The sequence below is a fragment of the Corticium candelabrum genome, chromosome 1 (genome assembly GCF_963422355.1).
Source record: "Corticium candelabrum chromosome 1, ooCorCand1.1, whole genome shotgun sequence".
Lineage (NCBI taxonomy): Eukaryota > Metazoa > Porifera > Homoscleromorpha > Homosclerophorida > Plakinidae > Corticium > Corticium candelabrum.
In genome coordinates, this window is record NC_085085.1 from 4,675,775 (window position 1) to 4,683,274 (window position 7,500).

The following is a 7,500-nucleotide window of genomic DNA, read 5'->3' on the forward strand; positions in this document are numbered from 1 at the left end:
ATCCAGATATTCTGTGGTAATTAGTCTTCTTCATCCTACAAAGACATGCACACACTGACAAATAATGAAAACTTATTGCTTAGGTGTGTGTGTGTGTGTGTGTGTGTGTGTGTGTGTGTGTGTGTGTGTGTGTGTGTGTGTGTGTGTGTGTGTGTGTGTGTGTGTGTGTGTGTGTGTGTGTATGTGCGCGCACGCGCATGTGTGTGTGTGTGTGTGGTACCTGGGACATTTAATGGATCGGTTCTTTTAGTGCTCTAGTGGACCTCCTAGACAGCTCAACATGCTCTACTCTAGCGAATCCATTAGTTACCAGATCTATTGTACGGTATTTGTAAATATGCATATAGTATACATGTAATAATGATATAGACTGCACATTACATGCCCAAGGGTCTAGTCTAAATCTACAACTCAAACGTGGGACCCAGGGCAGTACTTCAGCAGCTACAGCATCTGTATACAGCTTGTGTTAAAGGAGCACGCTCCAGATTTATGCCCATTCTTTTGCCTTGGGTAGAAAGCGTGGTTTGCGTGCAGGCTGTAATTAATAGTAATTAATAGTAATTAATAGTAATTAATAGTAATTAATAGTAATTAATAGGCTGAGAAATTCAATTGACTCACATATTGACTTAGTTCCTTCTAAACACCGATTAGCACTCTACCAGTAGTCACTTCCACCATTGCTGTTGCTTGGTCCACGGCAAACACACATTCATCTGATAAGTTGTGAGCACTGTCCTCAGGATATTTGCTGCGGACTACATCAACTGCAGCAAAATTGACTTTCAGATGCTTGTCCCGTACTCTTTGTCTTAAACTGTGTAGCAAAATGACTCTGGACTCCAACTCTGTATGCGTGCATGGTCTGCCTCTGGAGATGGGATTTGCATAGTTGATCGTTGATGAACCTGACATATCTTTGTGCTGGAACTGACTGACTCTACAGTACAACCTAGCTGTAGAGCTTTAACTACTGTAACGTGAGCCACCTTCTTCTAAAACCTGCAAGCGCACCTTGGCACTTCTGCACCTCTCTATAAGTTGACTTAAAATGTTTTGATCAACATCAGCAGAGGACACCTCTCAGCTTGTTGTCGTAACTTGGTTACAAACTGGTCGATAGATTCATTGGATTCTTGCTCTAATTGTCGGAATTTGTATCTTCCATAGAACTTGTTAACCATGGGTTTGAAATATGTGGTGAGCGCCAGGGTGGCATCCTCATAATCCGTTTCACTTCCTATTTCTGGTATGTAAGGTCTTGGACATGTGGTCCTGTACAATGCAGTAGGGAACAGTGTTTTTGTTTCGCACCTGTTATTCCATTGCCTATAATGTAATACTCAAAGTTGCGTTTCCACTTGTCTCACTTGGGGCCCAAATCTGTCAAGTTCTCATCGGAAGTTAGTAAAGCGCTGACCCGAGGGAGACACATTCTCGTTGCCAGTTGTTAGGACTGCAGACACACGGCTTAGCATTAAGCCTTCCTGCTCATTCAATTCACCCGGATATCTGCTAGTCTCTTAATTTCAAGCCAATAAACGGAGCATGCGCACTTTCCTTTGTGTTTGTTGGTTTCTTGTTTCTTTGTTGATTGGTTTAGTTGATGTCAAGAGAAGGACAAAAGGAATGCTACCAATGGCTGGCTGTTAAGCAGAAGGCAAGCATTTCATGTGAACATGTTCTAGTTTGAGCATGCAGTTAACTGTTTCGTACTGTACGAACTTGGATGGGCTTGACAGACATTTCACGTGTAAACCCTTGCAAGATAAACTGTTCACTGTGCTGCTCGTACAGACACGTACATATTAGCTAGCTAGACAGCGCAAGATTGGAAAAGGATGCTTGGTTTGTTGGGAACTCCGAGGGTGCAATCTTGTATGTACAGAGAAATTGCTGCTTACAGTATTGTCATTTAGGTGCAATCATGATATTACAATTTAATTTTGTGTTGACAAGGTTTTGTTGCATGCACTGTTGTTAATTTACTAAGACTTGTTAAGACACTAAGCATACTCTTTATAATTACTAAAAACTAAAATTTGACCATCCTCTCCAATCTGGAAGGTAGAGATTTCCGACTTTGGCTGCATGCACACCACATGGCGCAAACGCTCATGAATTTGACATCATTGAAATCTCCTCAAGTGGTTGTTACGCCTACCCCATTTGCTGTCTAACCGCACTTATTTAGGTCGTTTTAATGAGGTGACCCCAGAGCCAAGTCCAGAGCAAAGAGCCAGAGCCAAGGGAAAACATGCACGTGCAACTGTAGATTAGGCATCTCTGTTCGCTCTGACTTTGGATACTGTAACTAAAATGAATAGAGACGCACTAGCGTACTTACAGGTCAGTCGCTTCGTCTGACAAACAGACTCTGCCATTGACAATGCACTTTCCCCTTCACAAATTCCCGTCGAGCACCAAATTTCTGTTAAAGACGACATTAATTAATAATTTTTGCAACAACACTGCGGCTGCTCAGCCATGTACACCGAAAATTCAAGCTGTCAGACTGCAGAACAACTATGCAGAAACACTGTGGAACAAGCAAAATGTTACAAGTCAGGTACAGATACACCTTCGCTCTCTAGACGCCTGGTTGCTGGTGGGAAAACATGCACCTGCAAAGGTAGACTGTAGGCATTGTTTCTATGTGCTAAACCCGTAAAGCAAAGGAATTAACACCCATGTACAAGACAGACGAAAGCGGGCTGAATTCTCATAGCACAGCTGCCAAACAATAGAGGTGGAGCATTATGATGACATCACGTTCCTCTATTGGTTGGTAATACCATTTCTCGTCTATTGGTCGGAATATAGCTTCATTTGCATCTGCGCTAATTGAGCATAAATACGGTTGCACATTGAACGACTACTATACCCTTAGCCCGGATATCCAGGCCTCGGGTAATAAAGAAGCACTAAAGTGCTAAAGTTAAAACCCATGGCTGCTATCGAGTTGTTCCACTGCTTATTAGTTCTACACCAGTTTCCTACACACACACACACACACACACACACACACACACACACACACACACACACACACACACACACACACACACACACACACACACACACACACACATACACACACACACACAGACTGTAATAGTTTCTCACTAATCATTTACTGTAAGTAACAACCTATGTGGAGTAGCTAATAACACCCACATCCGTCTATCAACCCACCCACATCCGGGTAGTCATCAAGTCGTCAAGCTGGCCACTGTAACCCTAGCACATGTGTGGTTTGAGTTAATTAGGCAAACAATTTATTGATGTCCATAAACACAGCTGTAATAAGAGTGCTAGTAGCATCCTAAATCACAAATTGCAGAGTTGTAGTGCTGCCAGTCCAACTGATTTAGACCATTCTTCAGAAAGTAATCTTGGATATTTCACTCACTGTTGTTCTAGGTGTCAGGGCAGTGGAGCGCAACTCGCAAGTTGGGGGTGGGCTTGAAAGGACATCAGAGTACATGAACTACGAGGGTACTGTTTGCTTACAAAAATAGAGGTTGTACTCAAAGTTAGGGTGCCCGAGCTCCCTCAGCCCCAGCTTCACCCATGATTCCAGCCACCCATGAATCCACCCCGAGGTGTAACTGCTGATATACATGTATTTACTGCAGCATAGACTTAGTACATATTAACTTGTAAAAACAACTAGGCGCAGAATACAAATAGTAAGACTGGAACGATCTACTTACGTTTTCATCCAACATTTCTATCTTTATTTTTTACAAATGTTTTGTTGTTAATGTTCATGATTTATCCTGAGACAATATGCCACACCTTCTTGACACAAGCAACTTCTGGTTGAACGACAAATGAAATCAACACCATTGACTGAATATTGAACTTGCAGCTTAATTTCAACTTGAAAGAAATTTATGGAGTTGGATGAAGCAAAAGTTGAACAGAATTGCTGTTAGAGCAGCAATAATGGAAATGAGATATTGTAGATGTTTGGGAGGATTTGACTTAGTTAGTCTCCTGGAGCCATTGGCACTTTATTTACATCATTGCTGCTGATCGATGACATAGAGGGATGGCAATAGCATGTGGAGACTGTCATGTTTGTTAGTGGAAATAGATTATACATCACTTACACTTACGTTGACCGTCCTCTGATTAATCATTCTATTGATAGTGTGTAAATGAACGGACATGACAGCAAACAGACAATAGGTGGGAACATTGCTGATATGAGTGGACAAGCAAGTACATCTTGTTGTATTACTTTCAACTTGTATCATTTGCTCATTGGTTTGGTGATGTTGCAGCTGGTAGTGTTGGTCATCTTGGCATTGTGCGTGCAGCCATCGCATTCTGTTGATGTGGAGTGCATTGGAAGCAAGGGAGAACCGGTAGTGTGTGTTTGATCTCTTGTTGTAATGATCAAGTTGTATTAAATGAGCATTTGTTGTCTTTTGTAGGGTGTTCCCGGAGTTCCTGGTCCTCCAGGAAGACAGGTGAGTGATGGATGTAGAATATATCTATTGAGGTACTAGTCATTATGATAGAAAATGTATGGGAGAAGAGGTCAAGTGGAGTGTTGATGAGATGACATGTGAGGGTTGGTTAGATGAGACTACAGGATAGACTAGAATGGGGATTGTAATGGTTGTCAGTGTGTTGAACATATGAGAGACCAAGTACTGTATTTCCACACATTTGGTTGCATGCTGGTTTTTGCCAGGGTTGACCAAGGTCCAGTGTGCCGGATAAATATATTAAGTGAGGTGATGTGATCATTCCTCCCTAGATACTAGACTTGAGCATGTTGCAGCTGTTTTATGTGTAGTGAAACACTCCTACTAGTACACTACTTACATTGTGAAAAAGCACTAAAGTGCTAAACCCATGCCTGCTCTCTTTGGCAACACATAACAGCTATACTTTACATGCAAGAAATGACACGTGCGAGTAGACTGCCAAGTGTACAATGGGCTGCTAATTGACATCAAGAGTGTGATAATGGGGCTGGACATGCACATTGACTAACACTCTCAAGTGGCGTGCAAATTAACACCAGCGATAACAGTTAGTGCATGCACTGCATTTCAATTGTCTGGCCATCCATTTGTTTAGTCATTTGATGCTGCCATTCACAGCTCTATTACTGTAATTCTAGTTCATGCAGACCTTGGGTTAAATATATACAATGAACATAACAGTCTAACATATGTATCGTGTATAATCCTATTTCTAAAGAAACAGGTCTGTACACAGAGGGGGTCAGGGTCTGTATGAACCTCCCCGCAGCAGTTAGAGGTCCGGCTACAGGGAGTTATAAGAAATACCAGGACGGCAATCCTATTAGGATATGATGTCCACATGATAACAACAAACTTATTAGTCTATCTTTTTGTATTATCTTATTATCTTCATATGATTTGACCAAAGCACAGTAATTTACATCTCAGTTTCTGGCATTTACTATTTTGCACACATTTAAGTGTAGTGGTGGGTACTCGCAATCTTGCAGATGTCCAAAGCCAGGCAATTCTTGTATATTGTAACCGGATACATTCTCCTAGCAACTTTAAATGGATCCACTTTTATCCCAAGCGGACTCCCTTTCGAGACATTCTACATATGGGTCTGATAAAGTAATACCCCGTTTACAGAAGCACCCATAGTGAGTCGAGCCTTGCCAGCCCAGTATTCCAGCCCGTGTTTACATGGCCAATGCGTGTCATTAACTTGCATCAGTTACTTGAGATTAACATAGCTCGCATTAGTTCACTTTTGCAATGGACAGAAGCCAAGCTACTCGCATTTTTTCTTTATGGCTTTACAACAGTCAGATTGAGAAATGCGTACGACATGTACGAGATGTTTTACTATCTAGACGAGACGTTGGTCTATCGCCAGTTGTACCAAATGAGCATGAATGGCTCGTTTTCCAGCACGCTACGTTTTTTCACGATTTACTTGACCTGAGCCAGCCCACTCTGGCCCGGCTAGAAATACCGAGCCGAGCTATCACAGCTCGGCCCGCATTTACACGTAATCTAGAAACTGAGCCAGCATGGGCTGGCCTGCTTACAAGTGCTCGTGTAAACGGGGTATAAGTCTTTTCAGACTTTTGTGTATTTCAAGATAGATCATGTTATATATTGTGTATGTCTATTTTTGTAAATTTCTTCAGCCTTGTCCTGTTTCCAACCCAGTCCAGTACACACTGATGGGACACTTCACATTCTTTAGCAACTCTGGCTTTGGTACCACCCAATGTATCATACATACTGATGATAGTACAGCCAGCTTCTTGATGATGTAGACATTGTATAGGTCTTTTTGCTATACTGTGAACAGGTTCTACTCTTTTGACATTTTCGAATTGCTTGTGCATCGTCCAGATTATCTTCCATTAGTGTCTGATTTTCTGTAATGACAACATTGACGTCTGCCATCAAATCGAATTGTTGCATGTTTGGGTGTTTATTCCACCATTGCTAGGATTCTTTTTCTCGTTATATTACACACCTACCATAGCAACCCAACCGCATGTTGTATGTTTACTAGTCAATAAACGTATATTGACCGGTCAATATCTGTATACTGCTTACTGACATAAAACACAACTAACTTAATTAAAACAAAAATAGCAGAAACAAAGACAAACTAGCAATCAATACATGGGCGTATCTATTTTAGATTACAAGCTTATTCTTTACCAGTAATAATGTTCACAGTACTACAGTTTGTAAAAGACGCAGTCAGAAATGACAAATGGATTCTCTCTTTCCGTTTCAGAGGGCTGTTCAACCTTGACTACGTCGTGTCTCTCCCGACTCCTTGACTTTTGCGTCAGTGTAATCTGTGTGTGCATGGCCATTATCCAAAACTTTGCATGCTGCCATTTGCTGCAATTCTGATGGTTCTTGGTATTGTCTCAGTGCTTGCAGGGTTTTTGTGGCTGGTTCTACCTTGAATGACATGTTTAGGAACTCCCGCTTGAAACGGCCTTGTCGCACTAGTAGCTCGAAGAGCGTGGTTGGTTCAAACTGGAAGACCAGGTAGCTTCAGCTGTCATCACTTTCATCATTGTAGCTAAAGTGTTATGACCGATTACTTGCTTTGAATACCAAGGACCAAATGAAGGTGTAGATAACAAAGGTTTATAATAGAAGGCTTCTCGAGAAAATCCTGCTGGCAACTTACTAAGATAGAGATCCAAAATGTTGACGTGGCAACGGTCACCAGCTTCTTCATTAGTTTATCTGATAAACTACAAACCACAAAATGCTATCACCTTACAGAGTGATGTTGGAGCTTGACTATAATTTACCTTGTGACTTTTTTGTTTGGGTTCCGTAAATCACTTAGTCCACCACTATGATTTTTGGATCTGTGCTCTTCTTGTGGAGCATCCTTGTTTCGATTACTTCTCCATGCTTCAAATGTTCGCATCAACCAACTGTTGCAGGCAGTCGTGTTCTTGCAAATCGTACCCTTGGTTTTCTCCTGTACTTTGTCCGT

The 7,500-nt window shown here is 41.6% G+C and overlaps 2 long non-coding RNA genes across 2 annotated transcripts in view; one reads left to right on the forward strand and one right to left on the reverse strand.

Annotated features, from left to right (window-relative positions):
- LOC134192691 (uncharacterized) overlaps positions 1-1,621 on the reverse strand; it is a 1,901-nt gene extending 280 nt beyond the window's left edge. The window contains exons 1-2 of the long non-coding RNA XR_009971965.1: positions 625-1,621; positions 1-35 (exon numbers count right to left, since the gene is read on the reverse strand). The exon at positions 1-35 is cut by the window's left edge and continues 280 nt beyond it. This is a non-coding gene — a long non-coding RNA (uncharacterized LOC134192691). The remainder of the gene's footprint in view (positions 36-624) is intronic.
- A 2,536-nt stretch (positions 1,622-4,157) lies between these two features.
- Positions 4,158-4,540, forward strand: LOC134192683 (uncharacterized). Its single transcript, XR_009971964.1, has 3 exons — positions 4,158-4,233; positions 4,296-4,379; positions 4,449-4,540. It is a non-coding gene; the product is annotated as an uncharacterized LOC134192683 (long non-coding RNA).
- Positions 4,541-7,500: the final 2,960 nt, after the last annotated feature.